The sequence below is a fragment of the Staurois parvus genome, unplaced genomic scaffold, assembly GCF_062004578.1.
Source record: "Staurois parvus isolate SC_StPar_1 unplaced genomic scaffold, SC_StPar_1.0 ptg000365l, whole genome shotgun sequence".
NCBI classification, from domain to species: domain Eukaryota; kingdom Metazoa; phylum Chordata; class Amphibia; order Anura; family Ranidae; genus Staurois; species Staurois parvus.
The window spans coordinates 7,144,185-7,169,861 of NW_028318161.1; the positions used below are offsets into that span (position 1 = coordinate 7,144,185).

General features: G+C 42.2%; 1 protein-coding gene across 3 annotated transcripts in view; it reads right to left on the reverse strand.

Moving 5' to 3' along the window:
• The window catches only part of GSN (gelsolin), an 81,896-nt gene that overhangs the window by 43,475 nt on the left and 12,744 nt on the right, over positions 1-25,677 (reverse strand). The window lies entirely within an intron of this gene.

Here is a 25,677-nt window from a genome sequence, read left to right on the forward strand (position 1 = left end):
ATAACCAGTCAGTTTATTTTTTGCAATCTGTGTCCCATTGGGGAGATTTACGTTTACTTCCTGTCCCATAGCCAAAACAGGAAGTGAGAAAATCTCTGGAAATTAAGGGAATTCCTCGGGGAATCCCAGGTCACCAGAACTAGTGTCCCCATTGGAAAATGTTACCTCTATTACTTTTCTGGGGACAACCCAAAATGTGGAGTTTTTTTTTTTTTACTTTCACCCTCTCTATTTGTCCTTTTTGACCATTATCATTGAAAGTGAATCTCCAACAGCTGCACAGAAAACAATAAAAACTGACAGGTATTCTAACCCTTCTCTACTATCCAAAACTTAAAGAACAAAAAAAAAAAAAAAAAAGTTACTTACAGGTAATGCCTTTTTCCAGAAGTCTTTCAGGACAGCACCCTTTCAAAGACCTTGGCTCCTCCCTACCTGCGGAACCACCACCTATACCCAGTTTAAAAGCGGCCTCTCTATTAGGACCTCAGTTCATGGTTTAGCACCTCTAGTCACCTGGGAAGACAAAAAAAACAAAAACAAAAACACACGCAAATCAATAAAGGGGTGGGTAACTGGCGCTGTCCTGAAAGACTCCTGGAGAAGGCGTTACCGGTAAGTGTAACTTTGCTCTTCTCCCCATCTTTCAGGACAGCACCCTTGATTGGATAGGCAAGCACTTACCCCTAGGGCAGGACCACCGTTTGCAAGACCTTGAGTCTGAAGGCCTGCTCTTTTACCAAAACCAGGTCAAGTCTATAATGCTTAACAAAAAGGTGTTGTAATTGGACCAGGTAGCTGCTTTGCATATCTGTTCCGGAGTTGCACCCCCTTACGTGGCTCAGCGTACGTGGCCGCCATTGCCTGGATGGAGTGAGCCCCAATGCCTTCTAGACCTTCGGCCAGATATGCTTGTCTAATTGCCAGTCTCAGCCTCCTAGCCAAGGTGCGCCTAGAAGCCTTACAGCCCTTTCTCACCCCTGCAAATAATACAAAAATGGAATCTAACTTCCTGACATCTTCAGTCTCTAGGCCAGTAATGGCGAACGTTTTAGAGAGTGCCCAAACTGCAACTCAAAACCCACTTAATTTATCGCAAAGTGCCAACACTGCAACAAACCTGAGGTTTTAGTTTAGAACAAAAAAACACACACACACACACACACACACACACACACACACACACACACACACACACGCTAAAATCTTGTGTTACAACAAATGTATTAAAACTTACAGCCAGATATATATATAGATATATATATATAAATAAATCTCCTTGCAAGAGCACTGACCAGCCATTCGAAAGCTCAGATGAGTCACGGATAAGGAGTTGTGGCTTGCGACAGCATCGTTTGGTACCGCTACTCCTTTCCAAGGATGCGCATGGCCTTTGTGTGCTCATATCCAATGTTTGGCTGCTGGGGCGACTTAGCTCGTGTGCCGACAGTGTCATAGGTTCGCCATCACTGCTCTAGACGGTACCCTCTCCTCACTATGCCTAGGATAGGTGGACACCGCTTCCCACTGTGGGAGAAAGGCCCCCAATCTTCCTCCCACTTGGGGAACACAGTCATTGAGGCTTTTGGGGCTGCTCAGAAGGATGGCAGATGGCTCCTCCCCTGCCCCTTCCCTTCTGCCCCCAGGGTAAGGTTGTACCTGCTTTTGGGGATGAAATCTTTTCCTCCCCTGCGCCTGGGTTTTTTCTCTTAAGGGGAAAGGCCTTTTTCTTCTCAACGGTACAGTCCAACACCATTTCAAGACCAGGCTCAAAAAGAATATCCCCTGTGAGTGGGATGCCACAAAGTTTGACTTTGGCAGCATCCCCCTGCCAGGCCTTAAGCCACAGGGCTCTGCGAGATGAGTTAGTCAAGGCCGCCGACCTTGCTGTCATCCTCACTGACTCTGCAGAGGTGTCTGCATTGTAACCAACCCCCTTCAATAATGTAGGAAAAGAGGCTAGAATATTTTCCTTCAGGCAACCATATGGATCTGTAGCTGCGTGAGCCAGTATTCCATGTTCCAAGCTACCACTGTAGTGGCCATAGCAGGCTTTAAGTTGGATAGTGTGGAATCCCAGGACTTTTTAAGAAGAGAATGCGCCCTCTTGTCCATGGTGTCAGGAAAAAAAACCCATATCCTTGAAAGGCTACCTAGGAGAATGCCACATCAAGCTTAGGACTCTAATTCAACACAGAGGTCGGATCCCAGTCAAAGTGAAACCTGCGTTTAAGGGATTTAGCAAAGAACTACATTTTCTCTACAGGTCCTGCCACTCCTTTTTTATGGATTCTACAAGAACCTTGTGAACTGGGAAGACTCTACGTTTTTGTTCCTCTATACCCTGATACATCTGATCATACAACGTGAGGGGCTTCATATCTTTCTTAATCACCAAGGTGGTATAAATGACCCCCAGCAAGTCAAGAATCAAAAAGGTGGTTGTCAACTCCTTAACCGAGTCCCCCTGGGAAGGAGCTTCCTCCTTAATAAGGCTCTCTATACCAGACCCGCATAGCACCTTAGTCCAGGAGTCGCCAAGTGTCACCCTGCACGAGGGGCACTTAATTTTATCCCCGTGGTGCGGTTTGGGCTTCTCTCTAGCTTTCACCTAGAACAGAACAAACAGCCGCCCATTACATTGATTCCCAGGCTCCCCCACCACCACCTTTAGTGCAGAGTTTGGCAGGGTGTGGGAATCTCCTAGGCTGTGACCCCCCCCCCACCCCCATCACTCCAGCCACAAGGAGGACACCCCTTGGATCTAGAGGCCTAACAGGTAGGGGAAGAGGCTCCTCTGAGCCACCTACCTGAGACTGGCTGGTGCTGGCGTCCCGTGGTCCCGGTGCCTGTGCGCCAAACATGTCCTGATGTGGTGGTCCACCCCGGGGTCCTCGTGGCCTTCCTCTGCAGGATGCAGCTCCCCTCATAAGCCTGAACTCTGGTCCACTGATCACAGCACCGCGGCCACCAGGATAAAACCAGAAGCGACGTCCCCCATCATCCGGCCTGGCGAAAGCTCCACCGCTGGCATCTAATGTAGAGGCCCCCCCTGGATCGGTGAACAGCAGACACCCGCAACCCTTCTCCTCCCCAGGTGGCGGTCATGTCGGAGAAAAGGAGGTAAGGGACCCCCCCGTCCCCAGGAGGACTGGACCAGGTCCCTACCTCCCCATTTGGAGGGGGGGAGGGGTGTGCGGGGAAAGTACGCAGACCACACCCAGTCCCCCCGGGTGGGCTTCCAATTCGTGTCTTTCCACCGGAGGAAACATCATTAGTGAGGTCCTAATAGGCAGGCCGCTTTTTAAACTGGGTGGAGGTGGTGTTTGCTCAGGGGTGGACGAACCGAGGTCTCTCAACGGTGCTGTCCTAAAAGAAAGTGCGGGGGGGGGGGGGGGTAACATTTTGCACTTCCTTACACTTTTTTTAAATTTCTAGTATAGAAGGTTTAGGTGATCTACCCATTTGTCTTTCTAGAGCTTCCCAGTGCTGTACAGTCCCCGGACATAATGCACTCTGTAATCTATGTACACAGAAGCCCTTGTTGGTGTGGAAAAGGATATTACTTCATAAACATCTGGTCACAGTGATAAAGAAGGGTTTTTTTTTGCAAGTTAGTTGTCTGTTTGGCTGCTACTGTTTTATCACAAAGATGACACCGACAATCTACGGACAGCCATTTCCAGCACAGCAGGAAATAAATGCCCCATCTTTAGCTTCCTCCAATCACAGCATTTCTTTGTGCCGTTGTCATCCCCCCTACAATCCAGTAATCTTCTTGGAGGCAGACATTTTGTCTTTTTGTGATGTGTTATAATGGTACATACAGTATGTTTTCAGTACCATGTAGAGCACACTTTTGAGAGTTTAAAAAATTTAAAGCAGAGATCATGAAGTGCTATTAGGCTCCATTCACACAGCACTGTCATCCAGAGCAGTGTGCTTACAGTGAAACATTATCCTAGTCAAAGCTGAGCATTTCATTTGTACAAGTGCCCCTTACCTACATAGGGAATTTTTGGATAAAGTGAACTAACTCTTCTAGGTTCCGATTTTCCCCACCATCACAGCTAATCCCTGTTAACTGCCACCCCCTGTCAGAGAATGTCTGGTTGCAGCAACAGCAAAACTAGATTGTAGCGAGACCCAAGTTTAATAGGAAATATAGGCTGAAATTGTTTTCTCTGCAGGGAAGCACTAATGACACTTTGGTTGACAGATTGAACCATTGCATTTGACACCCCCAGAAGTAATGAATGTTGAAGATTCTGCTGTCCTGCAGACCTAGAGGTTCAGCTAAAGAATGAATTATTCAGTAGTACCGGTACATAGGATGCATGCATCCGGACAACAGTATCCCTGGCTCACACTAATGCGGTGCGGGAAAAGCAGCTATTCCTGTGCGTTTCCCACACCGCATAGCAATCACACTGTGTTCAAGCGATCTGCCACAGGCGTCAATTAAAAGGCAACACTCCAAAAAGCAGGTCGCAAAACGCAGTGCGTTTAACTGAAACGGATCACATGGGTATAACAAAAATAAAAAAAAAAAAAAGCTGCCGGCACCTTTCATGTGGTTGCGATTTGAGCCATTCACAATGAATGGGCTCAAAGCGCACCGCAGAGAATTGCAACGCGATTACTGTGTTAATCACATGAAGTGTGAACCTAGGCTCAAGGTCAGCCAATAGACAACCGTCAAACTTTGAGACCTCTGACTTCATAACTCCCACAGCCAACCATATACTAAGAGTTAAAGCCAATCTCCAGGGAAAACAAAAAATTCTTGGGCTGCCTCCACACTGCAAGGGTTAAATGCTCATTTATGTCTTTGGGACTGGAAAAAAAAAGTGTCTCTTACCCAATTCCCGCTTCCATGGCAGCTGGTTACATAGTTAGTCTGGCTGAAAAACAAGACAAAATGTCCATCCAGTTCAAAAAAAAAAAAAAAAAAAGTTATAATCCTACACCCACAGTTGATCCAGAGGAAGGCAAAAAACCCAGCAAAGCATGATCCAACTTGCTTCTGCAGGGGAAAAAAAAAAAAATATTCCTGATCCCACGAGAGGCAATCTGATATTCTTTGGTGCTCACCAACCCTCTGGCAGTGGATCATCCCTTGGCATCCTCATGTCCAACGCAGGGCAATGGGCTCTGCATTGTGTTTGATGACATCAGAGGACCTGTGACCACTGGAGTGAAGGGCAGAAGAAGCTGAAAGGAATGATCAAGATGCGTGGAGGGAACTTGTGCAAGCAGAGGATCGGGCAAGTCCTTTTCCTGGGCCCCTAGATCTAAATGAGCATTTAATCCCATCAATGCAGGGGCAGCTTCACTGAAAGTAAGGTTCCCCCCCACCAACATGGAATTCAGCTATAAAATTTAAAGTCAAGCTAAAAACTTTTTTTTTTTTTTGATTTTGGATGAAATGGGGAGGAGTTTGAACCCCCTTTTTTACTATTATCTAAGGTTCTGTTAGGCCTCGTTCACACATGATTTTATTTCTAACTCTTGCCAAATGCCTCTATAGCGTTTGCCAGGCATTTGGGAAGCATTTTTAAATGCCCTATGCGCGGTTTTGAGGCAGTTGATGGGCGTTAAACGTTAAAACCGCACCATCCTATAATGAAGTTAAATGGTATGAATGCTCTGCAAATGCCTCACAACCGCCCCCACCCGCCTGCCAGGCATTTGCGGAGCGGCACCATAGACTTGAATGGGAGGCTCCAACTCCTCCTGACTCGATATGAGGCGTCAGTTTTGCTGCGATGCTAACGCTTCAGTGTGAACAGCACTGTGTGCTGCCAAATAAAATATTGAATGTGTCGCGCTCCTCAAAAAAGTGTTTAGTGATATATGATATATAATTATGTGTAAATAAATTAAATAAATCTTAAATAATATAATATAAATTAAAAACACTCCCAGTGCTATAATTAATTAAATTATAAATAGCTAAAATTATATATATAATGTTATGAAAAAATATATATATAATATGCCACAAATCAAGTGAGCAAAGAGAACCTCCTTGCACACTAATATATATGTGAAAAAATTGTGCATGTGCAAAAATACAAATATTACCCAAAACGATAATGCAAAAATATATATATGATAAAGTGCAGTACTCAAATATAGAAAAATAAATAATAAAAAAACTGTACAAAATAATGTATTGTAATCACTCCACTTGTGCAACCTGAAGCGGTGATTAGGACTATATACTTCTATTCCTTAGCTTAGATGAGATATGAACGTCCCAATCTGTACAAATATATGGAAAGTCTATTGCTGTTAAAGTAGACTGATGTTGCTTTCCTTCCACTAGATGGCCTCCCAGTTCCTTCCGAGTTATGAGGGCTGGATGGATAGATATGGATATCTCCCCTCGTGTAGTTTGGGGTCTATCTCCTCTCTCCTCTTCCTCCCCTTTTACTCCTCCGATTTAGGCCATGAAAAAGGAAAAATCCCCACATGGTGCTTATATCCTTTTAAAAAGATTTTAATGCGTCTCCAGACAAGTGCAAACTCACATTCCACAGAGCAATACAGAGCGTTTTGTTAAAATGTGTGCCCTCGCACAAAGACAGTACTCGCCGTTCCGCTGGTAGTGGCGTCGTGACGTCAGAGCCCCTCCCCTACGCGTTACGCCACAGGGTCACGTGGCTTCCTCAGGGGGATGTCTGTGACTGATGACTGTGTGCTGCCATGTGCAGAATTTTCATAGCAGTATGAGAAGCGTTAAAAATGCTTCCCAAAATGCCTGTCTGATGCCTGCTGACAAAGCTAGTGTGAACTGAGCCTTAGACAGATTTTTCCCATCACTTCCGGTCCTGCTGACCTTTTACCACAGAGGATAAGGTGTTAACTCCAACAGCTAAACAGAAATAAATAAAAAGGCTTTCTTTAGTAGAGTGGAGGGAAGCTAGAACCCCTGACAGACTTTTACTTTTCCGTTACATTTGTCCATTTCCTGTCTGATGAAACTTATCAGGACAGGAAGAGGAAGTGAGCCCCTGACAGGAGTTCAAATCATTCCCCATTCCATCCAAAAGTAGGAAAAAAAGGTTTATGGCTTGGCAAACTTTCTGATAAATAAGAAGTCAGAATGAAAGAGTGCTTAAAGTTGAACTTGAGTCATTTCTTCTTTTTGCTATACAGCAAACATAACTTGCCTGTAATGAAGTGTGTCCCGAGTCCAGCTTACTGCTGCATAGGGTGTAAATCTTCCCACAGCACTGATCTTCCAGAGCCACTGGGTAAACAAAAATCACTGCAAGTATGAAAGAGCTGCGCACCACCCACCCCTTCTACCCGTCTCCTCCATTCATAAAGCCTGTAATATGCTTTCCCAGGATGCAAAGCATTCTGTGAATGGAGAAAAGGCAGATGAATCACGGGATCAATCTTCTCTAAATCACAGAACACTTTGAAAACGTGGAGAGAAGACTCCCAAGTTCTAATAATAGAGGAGTAGGGAGGAAGGGGCAGGTGAGTAGTGCAGCGGCTGATGTCAGAAGCAGATCAGTGTTGTGAGGAGATCACTACACTGCAAAGAAGTTTGTGCTGTATAGCAAAACAATAAAAACACACATTTTTAGTAATTTTCAGCTTTTAGATTAGGCTATTCGGTTTCATGCATAAGCCTAGCTGTAATAGTCACAAAAGCACTTCACAACATCCAATAAATGTCAAACTTAGCAAATGTTAGAAACAAGTAGTTCGATCTCTCCAGGATTATTTTCATGAACAATTCAATGGAAACGTCACCTGCAGCTAGGATTGGACTTGGGCAATCAAACTGATGCATCTAAGAGGCCCCAAAAGAACACAACATTCGCCATTTATTATTAAAATTAGAAAAAAAAAGAGAAAAAAAAAAAAAAACATACCACACTGCATTTCTACCGACAATTAATGTACATCATGAGATGCTTTTTTTAGTATATTTTATATACAAGACCAGTTGTGAATCTTGTATATGGATTTATGGAACCCTCTCTCATCCGGACTCTAGAGATTCATTCTCATCAGCGCAATGGAGACCGATAGAATATGTGCTTTCAAAGCTAGGCTTGATTTTCTAAATATGGATGGCTAGATGCCCTAAATATGGGGACCTACCATTGCACAGGAAGAAGACTGCTCCCACAATGCTGTGTGCAGGGTTCCGAGACCATGCTGTGAAAGGGAGCGATATGCATCTCATAACCCACTATAACCCCCAGCTTAATTCCCGCCAAGAAATTAACCCCTGCGAGAACATGCTTGCAGTATCTGGAACCTGAATTACTCACGCCAAAAGCTACCTGTCCCAAGCCAAAATGTTGAAACTGAAAACGGTTTAATCTGCTGTAATCACAAAAATCAGCAGTTTTGAAAATTTGACATCCAAAAGCAACTCAAAAATGATAGCTTGGAACACCAGAGGTGTAAATGAATCCCTGCCGATGAATGCACAATGGATACTCACACAATATTGTTTTAGGCACTACAAATCTAAAGACAAAAGCATATAGATTTTTTTTTTCCCTGGGAAGAATCAATAATTCTGTCACGGTAAAGTGTTACTAAACCCAGGACCCTGCATTCACTATATCTGGTCTCCCACAGTACACAGAACATGGAAACACAATTATTTTAATAATAAATAAATATAAACTGCTAAATACCTTTTCGCATCAGCAGTTAGAGTAGTCTTGTGACTTCATCCTCCCGATTGTCCTATGAGGATGCAGGACCCCTGACCCTCTGTCGGGACAGTGCTGATTGGCCCTGTGCTGATCACATTCACCCTCCCCAAACATCTCTTTCCCTCCCTCCCCCCAGGCTCTGTTCTATCATCAGATAGATTGGGAACAGTAAAAGAAGGGGAAGATCAGAGAAGACAGGATCAAACATCCTTTTTATACCATGCAGAGGATTACCCCCTTAGGTCCCACAGTGAGTATAACAAGCATGCTTTACTGCATATATAGACTGATTTTACTGTTGTGGGTTTAGGAACATGTTAATGTTCTGTTACTATACACTGGGGAGATTTCACCTCACTTCCCATCCCTGTGACACCTGGTAATAATAAGGGGAAGATATGTCACTGGGCAGGAAGCCAGCTCACAACCTGACAAAAGGTTCTAATCCTTCCCCATTGCACAGAAAAGAAAAAAAAAAAAAAATTTGTCACCACTGAAGAGATTACCCATAATGTTCTTTACTGACAGGAAGTGAAGACAAATCTCCCTGGTGGGATAACAGACCACAGCAAAAACCTTGCATGGGCTTTATGTCCTCATTTCCCTGTCTGAAACTGGAGATGGGCTTTAACAAATAGTTGAAAACAATTATAAGAGCAACAATCTCTCGACAAATCAGAAATATTCCAAATTCAATATAAAAAAAAAAAAAAAAGGTCCCCAAGGAGGACGTCAATTCTGGCAAAGCGACTTTCCCAACTAATAACCCTATACTTGTATATTTTAAAGTGGATAAGTGGGGGTAGGGGAGAAGTAAGAAAAGAAAAAAAAAAAAAAAAATCCCAGGAAACATGCTAAGTGATGGAAACATCTGAAAACAAATACAGATGTAAATGTTTTCCAAATAAATTTAGACTGGCCACAAATACATTTCCATGGATACGAACACACACAGAGGACAATCATATGACTTGATACTATGAAACCCGCGTTCACCCTGCTATCATTAATGCCTTTCACAGTGCTAGGATAGTGAATCAGTGCACAATGTTCAGTACAACAGTGAAGACCCTGATCAGATCTACAGGGATTAGACAAAAAAAAAAAAAAAAAAAAAAAAAACACAACACACACACTTTCGTTATTCACTGCGTGCGCTGCTAGTAATAGGGAGTCATGTCAGAGTTTACTGAGCTTCAAAGAGGGAAAATTATTGGTGTCCACTTAGCTGGCGCCTCTCTGACTGATGGTGCCAATTTATTTGCAGGGTCACAAGGTACAGTATAAAACGGTTAGACGGCATCTCTTAGATTGTAAGCTCCAAGGAGCAGGGCGCTCCTATCCCTCTTGTATGGAACTGTATTGTTGCTGTATTGTCTCTTTATATTGTAATGAGCTTAGCAAACTGTTGGTGCTATAAAAATTCTGTATAATAATACACAGTTTCCGGAAAAACGCCAACTGATAAGCATGGTTGACATGGTCAACTGACCGAAAGCAAAAAAAAAAAAAAAAAAAAAAAAAAAAAAAAGGCGACATTGCGCAGGATTCTGACCCGGAATAAGAAAACCAACTGCTGCAAAAGTGACTGCAAACATCGATTCCAGTCCTGTGAAGACATGACTTCATATTACTAGCAGTACATGCAGTGAAGGAGGGAATCCGAACAATATAGGATGTTACAAGGCATGTGTGTTACCTAATTAATAGTATAAAGGTGTGAATAAATGTAAAAGGTGGTGGACGATCTACAGTGCACCTCCTCCTCTACCTAGTGCACGTGTAATAGAATTTCTGTGAGATGCGTATGCACCTTTGTCCAACTCTGTTAATGACATGTGAAATACAATTTAACTGCATACAGTACTACAATACCCCTCTCGCCTCAAAACTCAATGAAATTAGCATATAACATGCAACCATAAATGTAATAAGTGCTTCAATTAGTACAGAAACAGTCCCTTCCATTTGTAAGAGTCCCAATTCATGAACATGAATAAAAAACAGTGCTGCTGTGAACACTCTTATTCGGTAATCAGGGTCTTCACATGTGCTCCCCCTGTAGCCACAGCACTCAACTCCTTGACCACTTAATAAGCAGGTCAAATGCACTCATGTGCCAATGCCTGGCTAACACGGTGTCATTCTTATCCTTGGTGTCCAATGTGCTTATACTGACTTTTCAGAGATATTACAGCGGTGTATACGGAGCAGAATTTAAGAACCAGAAGGAATCAGAGGAAGAAAAAAGGGGGGAAAAAATAAAGGCAGATATATCTGAACGAGGCCAGTCTACTTAGATTGGATGAAGCTAGTTTGATAGCTTTAGATAGCTTAATATCAATAGAAGTCAAATTTAGCACTGAAGAGTACAGCTGTAGGAAAGGGCCTAGGCCCTGATGGATTCACTGAGATATTATAAGACGTTTAAAGAATATCTAGTCCCTAAACTGTGTATATACATGAATGCATTGCGAGAAGAGACAAAGTTGAGGGAGGAGTCGTTACAGGCATATATCACAGTAATACCCAAAGGAGGGGAAAGACTGGTCTCAGTGTACCAGTTACAGACGGATATCTTTGTTGAACGTCTATACAAAAATTATATGCGAAGGTATATGCAACAAAGATGAAAGAGCTGATGCCTGATTGGATACACTTAGACCAAGTGGAATTTATCCCAGGCAGAGAAGGAAGGGATAATGGACCAAGAACATTGCTTATACTGCAAACCAGTGAAAGAGGAGAGGAACTAGGGGTCATTTTATCAGTCGATGCAAAAAAGGCCTTCAATAGAGTATTTATGATAGACACGCTGAAGACATTAGGAATTGGACCCAGAATGGTGCAGTGGATAAAAGAGTTATATAGGTGGCGGAGATGGGCGTTTCCGGAACTGTGGTCTACGCGGGGACGTCTTGCACATTTGGTGGTCGTGCCTGCAATTGATAGACTTCTGGTCTAGGGTTTTCGGTTTGCTACAAACTATTTCATATTAGGGTCCGTAGGAATGCAAAAGGTGGCCCTCCTGCATTGCCCAATTTTGGGTCTGTCTAGGTCTCAGCAGAAATTGGCATCCTACCCATTTATTTTGGCCAAACGTGCTAAAGCTCAAGCTTGGGTTGTCTTCCAGGGAGTGAGGACCCCGTTGAATGCTATGTTATTCAATGAACAGATGTCTAGGGTTCTTCATGATTCTCATCCAAGATTCCTTAAGGTTTGGGAACGTTATTCCTTGCCATCCCTTCCTCCTACTAGTTATGGCCTCCTATAGTCGCTGCCTATGCTAGCCCCGGATCCGTGATCCTTCTAGTTTCCCTTCTTTCATGTTTTCTTACCGATTCTATTTTGTTTCATTTTCTTCTAACCTTTTTTCTTTCCTCTTCTTTTTCCTATATTATGTTGGATTACTGCTGCTATTTGGTTCGGCTTTTTGCCGTCCCTTCTTGATGTCATTGAACATTTCTTTATTTGACTAATACAAGTCAGCAGGATGTCTCCGTTTATGTGTTACTGTTCTGCTCTGCCCTGTGAGGGCGTATTTTGAGCTGGTTATATTCTTAAAAACAAAAAACTTTAATAAAAATATTGAAACAGAAAAAGGAGTTATATAGGAATCCAAAAGCCACATTGAAGGTCAATGGATCATTATCAAAGTTTTTTTAGGATGTATAATGGAACTAGACAGGGATGCCCACTATCCCCGTTGCCGTTTGTGATTTCCTTGGAACCTCTATTAGCAACCGTGAGAAATAGTGTAGACGTCAAAGGAATGTGGATAGGGGACAGAGAGCATAAAGCGGCAGCATATGCAGATGATATGCTGTTCTATATTACAAACCCTAGATTAACATTACCAAACCTAATGAGAAAATTGAAAGAATACGGAGAGTTATCAAAACTGAAAATTAACTCCTCGAAAAGTGAGATTTTAAATATAAAATGTCCCAAAGGCTGAGCAACAAATCTTACAAAATGAATTCCCTTTTACATAGTGGGGTTCTTCACTATACAGTGGGGCAAAAAAGTATTTAGTCAGTAACCAATTGTGCAAATTCTCCCACTTAAAAAGATGAGAGGCCTGTAATTGGCATCATAGGTAGACCTCAACTATTAGAGACAAAATGAGAAAAAAAATCCAGACAATCACATTGGTTGATTTGGAAATAATTTATTTGCAAATTATGGTGGAAAATAAGTATTTGGTCACCTACAAACAAGCAAGATTTCTGGCTCTCACAGACCTGTACCTTCTTCTTTAAGAGGCTCCTCTGTCCTGCACTCATTACCTGTATCAATGGCACCTGTTTGAACTTGTTATCAGTATAAAAGACACCTGTCCACAACCTCAAACAGTCACACTCCAAACTCCACTATGGTGAAGACCAAAGAGCTGTCAAAGGACACCAGAAACAAAATTGTAGGCCTGCACCAGGCTGGAAAGACTGAATCTGCAATAGGCAAGCAGCTTGGTGTGAACAAATCAACTTTGGGAACAATAATTAGAAAATGGAAGACATACAAGACCACTGATAATCTCTCTCGATCTGGGGCTCCACGCAAGATCTCACCCCGTGGGGTCAAAATGGTCACAAGAACGGTGAGCAAAAATCCCAGGACCCCACGGGGGGGCCTAGTGAATGACCTGCAGAGACCTGGGACCAACGTAACAAAGGCTACCATCAGTAACACACTACGCTGCCAGGGACTCAGATCCTGCAGTGCCAGACGTGTCCCGGCCCATCTGAGGTTTGCTAGAGAGCATTTGGATGATCCAGAAGAGGATTGGGAGAATGCCATATTGTCAGATGAAACCAAAATAGAACTGTTTGGTAGAAACACAACTCGTCGTGTTTGGAGGAAAGAGAATGCCGAGTTGCATCCAAAGAACACCATACCTACTGTGAAGCATGGGGGTGGCAACATCATGCTTTGGGGCTGTTTCTCCACAAAGGGACCAGGCCGACTGATCCATGTACAGGACAGAATGAATGGGGCCATGTATCGTGAGATTTTGAGTGCAAACCTCCTTCCATCAGCAAGGGCATTGAAGATGAAACGTGGCTGGGTCTTCCAACATGACAATGATCCCAAACATACCGCCCGGGCAACGAAGGAGTGGCTTCGTAAGAAGCATTTCAAGGTCCTGGAATGGCCTAGCCAGTCTCCAGTTCTCAACTCCATAGAAAACCTTGGAGGGAGTTGAAAGTCCGTGTTGCCCAGCGACAGCCCCAAAACATCACTGCTCTAGAGGAGATCTGCATGGAGGAATGGGCCAACAATACCAGCAACAGTGTGTGCCAACCTTGTGAAGACTTACAAGAAACGTTTGACCTCTGTCATTGCCAACAAAGGATATATAACAAAGTATTGAGATGAACTTTTGATATTGACCAAATACTTATTTTCCACCATAATTTGCAAATAAATTCTTTCCAAATCAGCCAATGTGGTTGTCTGGATTTTTTTTCTCATTTTGTCTCTCATAGTTGAGGTCTACCTATGATGCCAATTACAGGCATCTCTCATCTTTTTAAGTGGGAGAACTGTAGCTCAGAGAATTTTTATAATTTAAGCAGAAACGGTGGGGAAAAAAAAAAAAAAAAGCTGGCAATGGCATTTAGCGCTGACATATAGGGGTTTATTTACTAAAGCTGGAGAGTCCAAAATCAGACTCCCATCTGCATAGAAACCAATCAGCTTCTAACCTCAGCTTGTTCAATGAAGCTTTGGCAATGAAACCTGGAAGCCGATTGGTTTCTATGCAGGAGTCTGATTTTGGACTCTCCAGCTTTAGTAAATAAACCCCATAGTGACAGCCAGTGAGGGAGCCTCTGTATACACTGCTCCTCTCCTGTCCCCTCCTTGCACACACTGGCTCTCCCCCTACAAAGATGGCCTGTCACTCATATGCTATCACATAGGGGACTATTGGTCCCCTATGTGATAGCAGTAAAATCATAAGTTAAAACATAAATAAAAAAAATATACATGAAAATAGAGAAAAAAATTGGAGCCTCCCCATTCCAAATTCAGCCACATGCATTCTGAATTTTCTGTATTGGTTTCAGCAACAGAATTTTCATTTTGGTACACCACTAGCATAAAAATAACACAGCATTTCATCAAAAGAACATCATACCAACAGTCAAACATGGAAATAAGGGGCAGGGTGACTGGGTAATGTCACTGGGTGACCCCGCCCCTTAGTTTCCTTTAGCGGAGGAGAGAATGACAGCTCATTCTTTAGCTATAGCGAAGGGGGGAAAAAAAAAAAAGCCGGTAATTACATTTAAAAACCAGTATTATTCTTAATTCCCAAAATTCTTCCGAAGTGATGTGGCATAACCAATTACTAGGTTTAGAGAGCAATTACTTCTTCACATGGGACCAGACAAGTTTGGACAGCTTTTTTCCCCTTAATAAATGAAGCCATGATTATCTTTGTGTAATAAAATTTGTTTGATGACCTGAATCATTTAAGTGTGACAAATAAGCAAAAAAAAAAAAAAGGAAGAAGAAAGGGGGGGGGTGTTTGGGAGGAAATACAGTACTTTTTCACATCACTGTATGTCATTTTTCACTATAGGAGTTAATGCCCTGCTCAGACCGATGTCATGTTCAGTATAGGAGTGGAAGGTCCTGGTCAGACCTATGCAGTTCCCATCACCCGACTCCCGGGACATGCAGTTCTGGGCAAGAAGTTTTCTTCTGCATTTATCCCTGCTGCGGGCTACTCCGGCACTGGCAGTAGCTGAAGACAGAGAAGCCTGGCCATCGTATTACAGCCTGTCCTCGCCCCGCACTCTACTGCAGCTAATCTTCTGCAATGAAAAGCCAGAACTGGGAGTTTTGCTCCTCTTTCCACAAGAAGTGCATACATACTTTCCGGACTTCTTCCTCTTGGCTGTCAGTCCCAGTACACTGAGCCACCTCCAGTCCCTGCAGCTACTGCTCAGAGCTCTGCCCCTCTGCTGTTCCCTAAATTGGTGTACTGCTGTACCCAACCTGTAATGGACAGCTCCCTCCACTAATCCCTAATGTTCCCCTCTCCTACTTATCCCAAATGTCCCCTGCTCCTCCACTTATCCCCAATGTTCTTCCTCAACTAATTCCCAAAGTCCCCCCACTTATCTAAAATGTCCCCCTCTCCTCCACTAATCCCCAATGTCCAACCTCCCCATTTATCCCAAACGTCCCTCTCTCCTCCACTAATCCCCAATGTCCAACCTCCTCATTTATTCCAAATGTCCCTCTACTCCACTTATCCCCAAAGTTCCTCCTCTCCCTTCACTAATCCCCAGTGTCCACCCTCTTATCCCAAAAATCCTCCCTCTTCACCTCACTTATCCCCAATGCCCCCCCCCAATCCAACTTAACCCCAATATCCCCCTCTTCTCCCCAGTTATCCCAAATGCCCCCCTCACCCCCACCTATCCCAAATGTCCCCTTCTCCCCCACTTATCTCCAATGTTCCTCCTCTCCCCCTCTAAACCCCAATGCCCCCCCTTCTCCCACTTATTCCAAATGTACCCCTCTTTCCCACCTATCACCAATCCCTCCACTAATTCCCAATGTCCTGTCTCTCCCCCCACTTATCCCTAATGTCCTTCCTCTTCTCCTAATTATCCCAAAATGTTCCTCTTCTCCCCCCTAATCCTTAATGTTTCCCCTCTCCCTCACATTAGAAATTAGCACATTGCCCCCTCCCCCCACTTAGCACCAATGCTTCAAAACTTGGCACCAATGTCATCCCCTATCACTCCTTAGCACTAATGCTTCCTCTCCCCGCTTAACATTGCACTCCTTCTGCAAGTTGAAGCTGCTTTTCTACAGCAGTCCCTCTGATACTCTGTAGGTGGGGGGGAGAGAAGATTAGGGGGTGGGAGGAGAGCTCTGTACAAGAAGTTGGGGGGTGTAAACTGGCCTGTGAGATATACATTCCTGAACCCTGCACGCAGCGCCCTCCCGAACCCTGCTCTGTGCAATATGCACTACTGGTATTTAACAATTCTCCATTAGGAGCCTCCCACTGTTAGACAGCGGTGTGGTGAGGGCATGGTTGAGTTCCTGCACCTATTCTCTGAGCAGAAGGGGAAAAAAAAAAAAAAAAAGGGAAGCCGTGTCGAGCTGTCCTGTCCCACAGGACACTCAATCAAGCAGCCAACTCTGTCCGCCTCTGATATAGAAAAAAATGAAGCAATGGAGCATACATCACCACCAGTTTCCCCAACACCATTTTTATAAAAAGGAAAGCATTTGATTACCCAATTTTGGTGTGATCAAAGGCTTTTAAAAAGGGCAGAGGAGGCATCCATAAGGAGTACCTGCTGTCACAAGGGATGTAAAAAAACAAAACAAAAAAAAAAAAACCAAAAAACACACACCTATAACGTTTGGGGGGGGTTCTAGGAAATTTTCTGCAAAAAACTAAAAGAAAGCTTAAGTCACCATAAAGCCAGTTTTCAATTTTTAAAAGCCCCAGACAGTCCCAAAAAGCACCTCTGCCTAATAAGAAACACCCTTCATTATTTCCATTCTGGGGGAAAGAAAAAAAAATAAAAAATAAAATAATTAGATAGATAGATATATATATATATATATATATATATATCTATCTATCTATCTATCTATCAGGACAAGTAGAATGTCATGAGGGACAAGTAGATTGAGATCCCATTTTAGTCCCTTGGACAAGTAGTTTTTTTTTGTGTTTTTTTAATTTACACACCCCTGCTATGTCATATTCAGTATGTACTGTAAATTAACAACCGGTGTAAACAAACAGGGACATGCAATAATGCTCACATATAAAAATAGGTGTGAATGGGGCCCAAATAGTAACAAGGAAGGGGAAACATTTAGGAATAAAAAGTTGAACACTTGTAAAGGTTTAGATACTCTAGAAATCAGATTGTTTACAGCATTAATAAAATTAGCAAATCAAGAAATCTAATGCCAAATATGTCTCTGCGCCAGGACACTCACATGGTTTCATCTTCCTCACTAGAGAAACCAATGTGATGGAGCATCACTTATTTTGCACTCCCACCTGTCAGATTTGTCACCCTACAGCAATACAATTCCCAACACAGTGAAGACTGTTCTACAGTCTATGAAGCCCTAAAACAACTTCTCACATTCCATTTACATCACTAAATTGAAGTTTGGCACTGCAGATATGTGAAGTCTGATCGCCACAGGGAACGCTTGTCTTTTATCAAGCTGGTCACAAGGCTGCAGACGCCCAACGAAACAGCAAAAGATTCTTTGTAGAGAGATAAACACAATAGAAGGTTTCCGAGCACACAACAAAGAACACATTGTCAGCACTCATAGCCACATTTCTCACGCCAAAAAGAGAACGCAAACTTTCCATAAATTCCATATATGGTGCCTGAACAGTTAGCGCACCTGAATTATAGCACTGGATCGCGAGTTCACACTCCAAGACTTTAGCTGCATTGAGTTCCTCAATTCAAAAGCAAAAGTTCATGACAGAATATAACTGGACTAAATTGAATTTTAGTTTTAGGCCACAAGTGGCTGTCTACTGCCTCCATAATGCAAGTTATGCACCTAATAGCAGAATGCAACCAGCAAAGCCCACAGAAAGTTCAATCTCCTGACCTCCATGCTGCTCTTAGGTTGCTGGCTAAAAGTATGGAAGCCGTTGAAGGTACATTAGTATTTTTCAAAGGAGAGTTCCTATATGGTTGCTTCTATTCTTCTCGGTACAGGGTTCCTTTAAATATTAACCAGTTTATAGCTACTTCCTCTAGCAATCTGATCACCACCAAAAGCTAGAACAAAAAGGGGGAAACCAACAAAAAAACCCACCACAGCCAAGACATAAATATGAAATCTCTTGTGTTGCATGTTATGGCATCTGAGGGTATGATAGGGTCTACCCTGAACTAACCAGACGCAGATAGCAGAACCTTATCTACTAAATAACCATTCACCCCTCTATAGAGAACACAATGCTGCCATAACAGTAAGAGATAGTTATATGGGACACTCTGCTAGCAGTACAGATGTCTGCGCCCAGCCTCCGCCACAAGTAGTCAACAACTCACCCGAATATCACCAATTTGCCAGTAATGGGCCTTGATGCCAAAATATCAATAGTGAAGAGCTATTTAAGACCTAGCTCTACTGCGAAAGTTGAACATAGCATAGAAGAGGAGACATGCCACATACCAGGACAAAAATCTAAAAAAATGTCAGCACACAAGCCTGTAAAGTTAGGAGGGACACCACTGCAAAGTTTCGGCAGTTTTTCTAAAATAAAATTTACTGATGGGCCCATTTTTGTGTGCCATAAACAGACTCAATCCTACAGACTATACAAAATTGTATGTAAACTATATAGACACAGCGCCAATAAAATTATATATAAAGCTGCAAACCTAACCAAAGAAAAGGTAAGTGACAAAAAAAAAATATATAAAGGAATGCGCTAAATACCAAATAACATGAAAATGCAGATAAATACATAAAATAAAAAAATCTATTTTTGATACTCTTCTTTGATTCCCCGAGCATTTCCAAAGTTATGAAGACATGATGACCACTTGCAGTTAAGGCTGTTCCATGAATGCTGATTTGGCTGATTGCAGTCTATTGCTCCTGGATACTCCAACAGATCATCGCTCCCAGAGCAATTGCTATTTTTGCTGATTTATAATTTGATTAGCAAATAGTTCTGGTGAGTTTACCAATTTCATTCGGTGGTGGATTTTTCTACATGGTGTTTTTTCTTGTTTAACCGCTTGCCGCCCTGCCACTGTGTATATACGTGTGCAGGGCGGCAATGGAGCGCAAAAGCACGTTTTAAAAACGTGCTCCGCGCTCCCGACACATTCGCGGGTAGGGGGCGCGCGTGCTCCCGCCGACCCGCGGGTGATACGATTCGATCCAGGAGGGATCGATCATTAGATTTCAGCCAGTGATTTCTGGCAGAAATCACATGATCGGTCCCTGTCCTATCCTGTGTTGATATTTACACAGGGCAGGATATGATGTCATTCTTCTCTGCCTGGACACATTCCGTTCCAGACAGAGAAGACGACATCCAAAAAGTGAGTACACAAGCACTACACTACAGTTAGAACACACTAGGACACATTTAACCCCCTGATCGACCCCCCCCCCCAGTTAACCCTTCACTGCCCTGTCACCAGTGTCACTGATCAGTGAAGCGATTTTTACTGATCAGTGTCGCTGGCGACTTCCGATAGTGTTAGCGCCCCTCCCAGATAGCGCCAGATTGCCCGCCAGTACACCAGTAATCCCCTTTAATCCCTTGATCGCCCCCCCCTCAGTTAACCCCTTCACTGCCCTGTCACCAGTGTCACTGATCAGTGAACCAATGTTTACTGATCACTGTATCAGTGTCGCTGGCGACTTCCGATAGTGTTAGCGCCCCTCCCAGATAGCGCCAGATTGCCCGCTAATACACCAATAATCCCGTCTAACCCCTTGATCGCGCCCCCCGAGTTGACCCTTTCACTGCCCTGTCACCAGTGTCATTGATCAGTGAACAGATTTTTACTGATCACTGTATCAGTGTCGCTGGCGACTTCCGATAGTGTTAGCGCCCCTCCCAGATAGCGCCAGTTTGCCCGCTAGTGCACCAGAAATCCCATTTAACCCCTTGATCGCCCCCCCAGTTAACCCCTTCACTGCCCTGTCACCAGTGTCATTGATTACAGTGAACAGATTTTTACTGATCACTGTATTAGTGTCACTGGTGACTTCCGATAGTGTTAGCGCCCCTCCTAGATAGCGCCAGTTTGCCCGCTAATGCACGGGATTTTTTTTTACCAAAAACATGTAGCAGAATACATTTTGGCTTAAATGTATGACTAACTTTGAGTTTATGATATATTTTTTATAGCTGAAAGTAGAAAATATTGTTTTTTTTCAAAATTTTCGTATTTTTTTTGAGTATAGCGCAAAAAATAAAAAGCGCACAGGTGATCAAATACCACCAAAAGAAAGCTCTATTTGTGTGAAAAAAAGGACGTAAATTTTGTTTGGGTGCAGCATTGCATGACCGCGCAATTATCATTTGAGTTAGTGCAGCGCTGTATAGCAAAAAAATGCATAAATTACAGTATCTATACCATAGTTTGTAGACGCTATAACTTTCACACAAAGCAATCAATATACACTTATTGGGATTTTTTTTACCAAAAACATGAAGCAGAATACATTTTGGCTTAAATTTATGACTAACTTTGCGTTTACGATATATTTTTTATAGCTGAAAGTAGAAAATATTGTTTTTTTTCAAAAGTTTTGTGATTTTTTTGAGTATAGCGCAAAAAATAAAAAGCGCACAGGTGATCAAATACCACCAAAAGAAAGCTCTATTTGTGTGAAAAAAGGACGTAAATTTCGTTTGGGTACAGCATTGCATGACCGCGCAATTATCATTTGAATTAGTGCAGCGCCAAACAGCAAAAAAAGGCCTGGTCAGGAAGGGGGGTAAATCCAATGGGGCTCAAGTGGTTAAGAGATTTTTTAATCACTTATATTGGTGTTTGGACTTATATATGAATTACGGACATTTATAAATAGATTTTTTATTTTATCTGCATTTTCATGTGATTTGGTATTTAGCGCATTCTTTTATATATATTTATGCAAATTGTATGTCAAAAGGGAGACCGGAGGGGTTGCTGGTTTATCAGGTATAGAAAGCAAAATACGTTAAAACATTTAAAGAAAAAAAAAAATATATATATATATATATATATATATAATATTGCGGTTTGAAAGGCCCTCCCCCTCCCCTGAAATCAGCCAGGCTGCAGCATACCCCACAGATGTGATATAATTGGTGAACACAGCTGTGAAACCAATCAGATCATAGTACGCAAAATGTGATTTCTGAATAAAAAGTGTAATTTTTTTTTCCCCTCTCCTCGCTGAATGCCAATTGGCCTGCTCATACCGTGACTCACATTCTCCAGCTGAGCCGCACTGCTCAATAAAAACCACAAAATGTTTTCAGGCCGTCGTGTAAACAATTTATAGAAACCATATGTTTGAAAGCCAGCATCTCAGAGGAAACATATTCAACACCTATACAATCCTGTAATGTCCACAAACTATTTTCTCCAGCTGCTCAAGGGGGAGGGGGGGGGGGGGGGGGGTTTATGGCAGTCTGCCATATTTTGGTTTCGGCCTGCCCGAAACTAAGATGGCTGGGCAAAGTCATTACTTGGTGGATCAGGAACAGAGAGTCTGCCTTGTATGATGGAGTCTTAATTCTGCTTTAGGTTCCTTTTTTCAGTACGAGGTTTCATCCCAGGTTTTTAAAAGTAAAGATCTAAGCAATGAGATAACAAATCTGCCCACATAAGGCACAATTCTCAAATCATATGCAATAGTCCCCTTTTAAAATGGTATAAAGCTGAAATATTAGAAATATTACACAGAGACAAGCTAGGAAGGAATTTTAAAGGGGCCAGATCCCCATTGATGGAACTGGGCAGAACACAACCTTTGGCACTCAAGCAGCGACATGCCTTTATCAAGATCACCTATAACATGGAACATTTATTAATCCTGACTCACATGGTGGCTCATCTGTTAACCCATCAAATGCCCCATTATGGGTGCAAAAGACATTGTTCACATGGCAGGCAGTGATCAGACCTACAAGATCAAAAGATGAAAAGTAACATGCCCAAGTGAGAATAGTAAAAACCACACACACACACAGTGGCTAAATTATTATTATTATACAGGATTTATATACTGCCAATAGTTGGTTAGCACTTCCGCTTGGAGGAGTTGGTAAAATTTCCCAGCCACGGCACCACCTGCCTAGAGTTCTCCCTGTGCCTGCATGGGTTTCCTCCGGTTACTCCAATTTCCTCCCACACTCCAAAGACATGCTGGTAGGTTAATTGGCTCCTGTCTAAATTGTCCCTAGTATGTGTATGTATGAATGTGAGTTAGGGACATTAGATTGTATGATCCTTGAGAGTTAGAGACTAATGTGAATGTACAATATATATGTAAAGCGCTGCGTAAATGGACGGTGCTATACAAGTACCTAAAATAAAATAAACTTTGGATGTCCATATTCAACTGGAATGTCATTTGGGGGGGGGGGGGGGGAAGGGTTGTGATAAAGAATGACCGATTATCATGAAAGACCAACCACAGTTCTAGAATCTAGGCTAGGGTCACTCTGCTGCAATCTGGTTGACATGCTGTTAAACAGCAATTTTTCTATTGAGACAACTGAATAAACGTAAAATCTGAGCAGTGATTATTACATCCTACATTTACACCAGGATATTCTTTGTTGGTCATGAATTCCTAATTATCCATGCTCTATCACACCACAGAACAGCAGGCCTAATACAGACAGTCCAATGTAATAGGAACTTTTTAGAACTGTGCATACAGCGGAGGTCCAGAAACATCCACACAGCTTAGTGAGCTCAGATATTAGCGGACTGATCTGTTTACCCTGCGGGCCGGGCTCTGTTGACAAATTGATGAGACTATTTTATGGCAGAGAACACAGTGGAGACTATACTGAAATACTGTAACGTGGAGGACAGTCAGCACCCATCTACCCACCAATACAATACAAGATACTGACATGGCCCAACAAAAAGTCAAAATAAGTTTTTTTAAATAAAATGTACACCAATTAACAACTGGAAAAAGATGGTGGTATAAATCTATTGGTTTAATTGATAATTTTCAGGATCCCTGCTCCTCAGGAGTCTCTTTCTGTTGCATTTTTTGTAAAGAAGAATCCAGACACTGAGGAGAGCTTCAAAATGGGTAGGAAAGACTAGGACCTGCAGAAGAAAAATCTTTCTAGGGTCCTCAAGGGTTAGAAGAATGGTGTGACTCTTAAAAGGACAGAGTATAAACCAAGAGGAAGAAACATACATCCTGAAAGATGGCGTGTTCTGGGGAAGGTGGATAATCACAGGAGCACATAACACGTTAGAAGATTGTATACAGTACTCACAATGATAGAGAGCAGTGTGAAGTCTCCACCTCTTCTGCAATGTGAAGTAAAACACTATATAGCAACCTTGCAGTACTATCTGCTGATGTCACTGGGTGAGATAAGAGTGATCATCTATTTATATAGATTTCAGAACAGCAATATGGTGACCTGAATTCCTTCAAGAGACCTGGCACAGCCTAATCTTCACTGGCACTAAAACAGTCCCTGTCCTAATCACAGAGGGGACTAGGACTACTGTGACAGATTAAACATGGCCCCAGGGCAGGGTGAAGGCTTACTGAAAAGAACATGTATTTATACTGTATATATAGTGAGTAATAAAGGCACTAATGGGTTTTGATCATGAATATGAGTCCAAACAAGAAGAGTTTATTCTGTCCAGAGTTCAATGGATTGTAGTCCATCTTTGTCACAGCCCAAGGCTACTGTTGCAGATTAATTGTGGCCCCAAAATGGCTGCCAATAAATTAACAAAGTTGTAGAGCTTTAACTTAAGTATTTAGGAAATAAATTAGCCATGCAGAATATTTGTTTACAGACTCATGTATTTGGAAGTAGACATTCCACCATCATCAATTCTACAATTGCTTGGAAACTATGCTTTGCCCTCATTGTCCACAGAAACTGGGTATCCCCATTTCCTTCTCCTCATGCAGAATGGAAGTACAAAAATGGCCAGTCTGTTCTGTATAATACAAACAGCTCTTCCTTCATACACTTTCCCTGATAAGGTCTATGTTGCTTTTCAATGGTATGTGTCTGCCCATAAAGCTCTGCCAGGCTCTGAATACTCCACATTACTAAAGCATTTTACGGTATCCCACAATGTTGAAGGGGCACTTTTAGTCAAAGATTTTTGGATACAAATTGTGTGTCAGGCAAGCAGACCATTATCTTGCATAGGTAATCCAAAATCTGAATAGTTCGAAGGTCAGACTTTTCATAGCTATCAGCCTGTTCTGGAGGCTTACATGCAAATAGAAGGTCTGCTGGCCAGGGGTAAGAGGGGAATAAAAAATTATACATACACCTTTCATACTTTTGGCTCGGTATGCCCCCAGAAAAATTTAAAACATTGTGATCTGTTCAAAGCCTTCTCCATGCTTTTTTTTCCCCACCATTCTGGTAGATAGAGATAGATATCGATTTGTGTTAAGCAATGACAACCATCAAACCAATTAGGTCATCTTTAGCAAACTTCATGTGAATTCGGATGTACACTAAGCAATGCAAAACAGGTACAGGGAGGCAACAGCTTCATACTTAAAGTAGCACTCCACCAATATAAAAACCTGCCCAAGGCACTTAAGTGGGCTTGAGGGAACATCTCAGTTACCTGAAATATATATATATATATATATATATATATATATATATTATAATAAATGCTTTGTTGGCTCTCCTGGATTGCAGGTATACCAAGTACCCAATAAACCCACAAAATATATATCGCAGTAACAACAGTAATACAGTTTCTGGTTTGCTCAATATGTTCAGGGAGATATCTTTTTCCATGGACCAGATCTACAGAGAGGACTTAAAATCCAGCGATGTTAAGCTAGCCATGCACTAGTAGAATTTTCATATGAAAGTTCATAGGAAAACTAATTTCAAAATATTTTAGAACATTTTTTCTGACATCATTGATTCAACTAATTTTGTTGGAAAGTTTGACCATATCTGCTTTTCAAATGTAATCCCAGACACATTAAACAGGTATCTTTTTTTTGTGTGATTTGTCCTGAACGAAATACATTAACAGGATTTCATTCAAGAACAAAAACAAAAAAAAAAACAAAAAAAAAAAAAAAAAAAACACACAATTCTATTCAATGGAAGATTTTGTCACTATGGTTGAAAATGAACATGGATTTGACCCAATAACCATTAGAAATTCAAATGTACACTCCAGAAAGGAAAAATTTTCATATGAAAGTCTAATCGTGTATGGTCAGCCTTAGACTC